Source organism: Euprymna scolopes, chromosome 45 (genome assembly GCF_053919585.1).
Source record: "Euprymna scolopes isolate OS-2025 chromosome 45, ASM5391958v1, whole genome shotgun sequence".
Lineage (NCBI taxonomy): Eukaryota > Metazoa > Mollusca > Cephalopoda > Sepiida > Sepiolidae > Euprymna > Euprymna scolopes.
In genome coordinates this window covers 30390609-30396608 of record NC_136526.1, presented here as the reverse complement: position 1 = coordinate 30396608, position 6000 = coordinate 30390609, and the positions used below count along the sequence as shown (strand labels likewise).

Here is a 6000-nt window from a genome sequence, read left to right as displayed (position 1 = left end):
AATTGCAATAATAGAAAATGGTACCTACTTTTACAATATTTGTACAAAAGAATGAAAATTTAATTTTCAAATATTGAGGCAAATCTAATATGTAAATTTTAATAGGCAAAAGCAATTTTGTCTCAGAATAACATTTTATTCGATTAAGACTTTCAAAGATTAAAATTACTAATTTTCATTAAATATCAATAATATGCAAATTCATTAAAAAAAGATGTATCCACTTTTTGCAGGGTTTTGTACGAATTGTAATTTTACCCAGGAATTAGCTTTTAGTAAAAGCAAACATGTCTGAAAGAAATTAATTAACAAATATGCATTTTGGGAGACTTTATTTTTTGGTAGAAATTTGAAAAGTAATATTCAGATTTATGATTTTTATAGTCATTTAACTTTTCAGTAATGAAAATTGATTCCTTATGATATGTAATTTCTAATATGTTGCACTACATGTTTGTTTTGTAGTATAACATTGTTCAGAAAACATTTAGTACCAACTCAACGTTTGTTTTGTAGTATAACATTGTTCAGAAAACATTTAGTACCAACTCAACGTTTGTTTTGTAGTGAAACGTTGTTCAGAAAATATGTTGTAGCCTCCAACAAGTTGTAGTACCAACTCCATATTTGTTTTGAAGTGTAATGTTGCCAGAAAACATGTTGTAGCCTCAAACATGTTGCAGTACCAACTGCATATGTTTTTTTGTAGTATAACGTTATCCAGGAACCAACAAAGCAGAAAAAGTAAAGAATTTAAGCTCATTCTCTTATTACAGCTGTGATGTACCTCAAGTGATAGTCTTCTCAAACATGATCTCAAACATCATCCATGCTTTTAATATGATAATCTTCTCAAATGTGCTCTCCTTTTTAGAGTCTTCTTTTTCCTTTCTGTGGCGTCACTTCACTCATTGCTCAGTATTTGAATAAAGCTGCCCATGTTATTACGATAATATGCTTCAACGTGATGTATCAATATACACTTCATGATATTATTGTTTTTTAGAGTATATGTCTGCATGCAACATAGTGTATTACTTTGAAAAACAACACATAAAATTTCAAAGAATATAGTTTCTCTCATTTTTTATATTAAATCATTTCATTCAAGCCAGGGCATTGTAGCAAATGCAAAACCATTCACACAGAGATTTTTTACAGATTTTAATCGTGCCTTTAATTGCAATTTTTTAAATCCGTTTTGTATGCATCAGGTACATTTGTCAGGTAGTTTTTAAGATTCTTTTTCATGAATCCAGTTGCTCCTATAATTACTGTAATGATGGAGATCTTCCTAAGATTCCAGTTTCTTTTCATATCATACATAAGACCCTCTAAGTCCTTTTTAAGCCATTAGGGGTGCAAACTTCTACTAATGTTGCTTCGTTCCCATTCTGGTCCTATATTTCTCTATCAGGTTTTATAGCTCAATTTTCTAGGTACGGAGCTGTAAGGTTTGCATAATTATAGTGGATGGTATATGATTTGTTTCTTACTGTTCTTTCGAGTATATGTTCCCAAGACTTGCTGCCGCATTCGATATTCAACTTCTTACAGATGGTCCAGTTTCTCTCAAGTATGTGTATGCATATGTTGCACTATACTTCGTTTCTGTTTAAAAGAAATGCCACATATTTCACAAGAATATTGTTTCTCTCTATTTTTTCATTTTTCTTATCATTTTGTTTAAGCCAGAGATGGGGCATCCTACCAGATGCCAAACATACACCTGCTATTTTAGACACTCCAACCAAGAGATCTTTTTAAGATTCTAACCGTCCCTTTAAGTGCAATTGTTTGAATCTCCTTTGCACTTGGTTTACCTGGTATATTTGTAAGATACTTTGTAAAATTCTCTCAAGTATGTGTATGCATATGTTGCACTATACTTTGTTTCTGTTTAAAAGAAATGCCACATATTTCACAAGAATATGGTTTCTCTCCACTATGTGTTCGCATATGTTGAAACATAGTCTCTTTCCTGGTAAAAGAAGTACCGCACACACCACAAGAATATGGCTTCTCTCCAGTGTGTGTTTTCATATGTTGTGACATATGTTGTTTCTGTCTAAAAGAAGAACCACATACTTCACAAGAATATGGTTTCTCACCAGTATGTGTTCGCATGTGGTGAAACATATTTACTCTCAATGTAAAAGAAGAACCACATACTTCACAAGAATATGGTTTCTCTTTGGTATGTGTGCGCATATGTCGCACCATACTTTCTTTCCTTGCAAAAGAAGAACCACATACTTCACAAGAATATGGTTTTTCCCCAGTATGTCTTAACATATGTTTCAACAAATGATTTTTTTGTGCAAAAGAAGAACCACATACTTCACAAGAATATGGTTTCTCTCCAGTATGTGTTCGCATATGTTCCAACAAACTTTGCTTCTGTGTAAAAGAAGAACCACATATTTCACAGGAATGTGGTTTCTCTTTAGTAGCCGATATATAATTCATTTTCAATGTTTAAATGGCTGATATTTTAGTACACGATTTCTATGTATTTCCTGACTGCTCTTTTGCAAGAGATTTAATGATGAAAGATTAATTCATTTTCATTTTCTAATGGATTTGAAATTTAGTAGATCATTGAAACAGAGTCATTAGTTATACGTCACCGATGTTCCTTGTAAATATTTCTTGATCACACTAATTAACAATGTATACTTATATTAAGATTGTGTTGCCCTTTGCATACTATCCAACTACTAGATTTACTGATTCAAATTTATAAGATTGATCTTCTTTCTATAGAAATCAATGAAAACAAAACATAAGAGGGTCGTTCCAAAAGTAAACTCTTATGTTTTTACTCTAAAATGAAACTGTTAAAGAGCTATAAAGATGGAAGTTATACCATCGAAACAAATAACCTTTTGTGCTCCAAAATATTTTTCTATTTGGTCATAACCATGCTAAATGCACTTTTGTCAGCCTCTTTTGATATCTCGGTTGTAAAAGTTTGGAACAGGGTTGGTCACTCGTATCTCTCTCCTCACTCAGAAATTAAAAAAAGAATTTCCTAATTGTGCTAACATCAACTGCATCGGCTTCTTAAACGTTCAACAGGCGCCAGCGAATGTTGATCAGTTCAATATTTTCTGCATGGAGAAAGTCAATGATGCATCTCTAATTTTGACACTCGGCCAGCACAGCGGGTGCTATTGTAGTGTTCACACAATATCTGCAACAGAGAAATGAAACTTTCAGGTCATGAATGCATATGTACAGTCATCATAACAATGCAATTGACAATCCGTCTTAGATGTAGAATTCTTTTATGTTAAAGTTATCAGCTACAATTTTATTAATAAATCTCCAAATTCATTATTGCTTGAATTCAAAATACAATGAGGATATTTGTTAATATATAATATCGAGAAAATCTTCATTAATTACATTTTTTTAATAATTTACCCAATTAATATTGTTTGCAAATAAATTTTTTCAAATTATATTTGGAAAATGTAATAAACGTTATCAAAATCCAATTTTTAAAACATGGTTTGATGAATGTTTTCTAATGCATGTAACACATATACAAATTCTTTTTCATTGTCTTTTTTATTCAGTAAATTTAAAAAGTACGTGAAGATACTAGAATATATTAAAATCACCAAAATTAATTATAAAGGCTTGATATGCCATAAAGCATTAGAACTTAAGCACAGTTGATGAACCAGGCTCGAACAGACTTTGGCATCTTTCAGCTAATTATGTAAAAAGAAATAAAAATCTTTTCATCTCAAAATAAAAACAAAACAACGATATCAATCAAAAGAAATAATGAAGCATTTAAGATTTTGTATTAAAATATTATGTTTGTTTTACTATACACATAGATTCGAAAAATTTGTCAAAAGACAAATATATAACAAATAAATGTTATCAAAGGCAATATAAGTTACTTTTCTACCTAACTGAATATATTTTTTGTGATTTTATTCAATGTAAAATGTATATGGGGCTCGAAAAACAGTGTTTACCGATGTATTAGAAAATTAAAAATGGCGCACGACTCTCTCTTTGACACAGTAAGTTTGCAAAAAGGAGTTAAAAATAAAAAACTAGACAAAATACTGTTAGAAACTTTCTCAATATATGTTACCGCGACATAATTAGACATATATTTGGTGGGTCTTTAACAGTATTTTGTGTAGTATTTTATTTTTACCTCCTTTTTGCAAACTTATCGTGTCAAAGAGAGAGTCGTGCACCGTTTTAAATTTTCCAATACATCGGTAAACATTGTATGTTTTTTGAGACGAATATGCATGTTACATTGAATAAAAACACAAAAAATATATCCAGTTTGGTAGAAAAGTAACTTATCTTGCCTTTGATAACATTTATTTGTTATATATTTGTTTGTTGACAACTTTTTCGAATCTATGTGTACAGTAATACAAATCCAAAATATTCATTTTTATTAAGAAAATATAGTGAGTCAATTGTGAGTTTTTTAAAAGAAATTTGTTTTCACATGACATTCAAAGTTTTTTTTGGTCTTCAGATTTTTTTTTGTTTTAATCTAGGACAGCTTTTAAACAAGATCAGTAAGATTACAGTTAATTTTGTGTTAAATAACGATTACTCAAACATAAGTTTGTATAAATGAAAATTTTAATGATTAAAAAGCAACATTTATATTTTGTATGAAAATATTCACTTTTTCAAAATTTCACTTAAATAACTCTGTTCATTAACAATTGCCATACATCTAATCAATGTTTTTTTTCATTTATTTCTATTTTAATGTGCATGCATGTCCATATATATCCTTCATTCTTTTTCTTCACTAAAACATAATATTTCATCCAAATTTGTATTAAATGTCGATGTGATTCTTGGCAAAACGAAATGGTTCTATCAAAGACAGGCATCACAGAACGGAGTAACGTTGGAATTTAATTATCATGTTTTGTTCAGTGTGTGTTTTACATGCATGTAGCACATATTAAACCGATAACAAACTATACATTTAAGGAAATAGTTATAACTAGCGTGACCCGTGGAAATTCCACAGGGGACTGATTCATATTTAATATATTGACGTTGGCATTCTGTAGATATTCAGCATAAATGGAGATACTCTGATATTATTGCACCTATTTACTATGCCTCCCCACGGGACAGAGTTAGACACCAGGGTCGTTTTTAAACGTGGAGAAAAGGTAAAAAAATAAAAAAATGTCTCAGTTGTGAAGGACTGATCCTCCATCGAAAGAGAACAAGAAATGGAAGTGCAGCATCTGAAGAACAGATATTACATTTTGATCCTGACCAGCTGCTTTGTTAAAACTGCAAAAATACTTATCCAAGCTAGTAAGGACACCCAGCGTAGCCAAGTTATAAAATGCGCTTAAATATGATATTTTAATTCTTGCAGATTTTGTATATATTATATATACAAAATCTATCAATCTCTCTCTCTCTCTCTCTATATATATATATATATATATATATATATATATATATATACTATCAGGTTAATGATCTATCGATTTTTATATGTTATAAAGTTGTGATTTCAAAAATAAAAAATATATCTATATGACTTGGATTTATCAGGTTGATCGAAACTGAATCCCAAATTTATAAAGAATTCTTGATAACATTATTTATAAAAAACATAGATTACTAAGGTGCCACTAACTAAAATCGAAATTAAGACTTATGAAGAACTCTGAATAAAATTATTTAAAAAAAAATAGTTGGAATGCCATTAGCTATAATTGACACCGGAACAAAAACTTATGAGGAATGCCTGGTAAAATTATTTATTAAAAAAATGGATGACTTCAGCTATAATCGAAAAAAAAATAGATGCCATTATCTATAATAAAGACTGGAACCAATATTATGAAAAATTCTTAGTAAAATTATTCATAGAAAAATTAAATGACTTGAATGCCGTCAGCTATAATCGAAACCAAAAGTAGAATTATGGAGAATGCTTGGTAAAATTATTTATTATAAGAAATGGAA

The 6000-nt window shown here is 29.8% G+C and overlaps 1 long non-coding RNA gene across 1 annotated transcript in view; it reads right to left on the bottom strand.

Moving 5' to 3' along the window:
• Nucleotides 1–2570: 2570 nt before the first annotated feature.
• Nucleotides 2571–6000, bottom strand: part of LOC145269338 (uncharacterized) — an 83812-nt gene continuing 80382 nt past the window's right edge. Inside the window, exon 3 of the long non-coding RNA XR_013864988.1 lies at nt 2571–3196. This is a non-coding gene — a long non-coding RNA (uncharacterized LOC145269338). The remainder of the gene's footprint in view (nt 3197–6000) is intronic.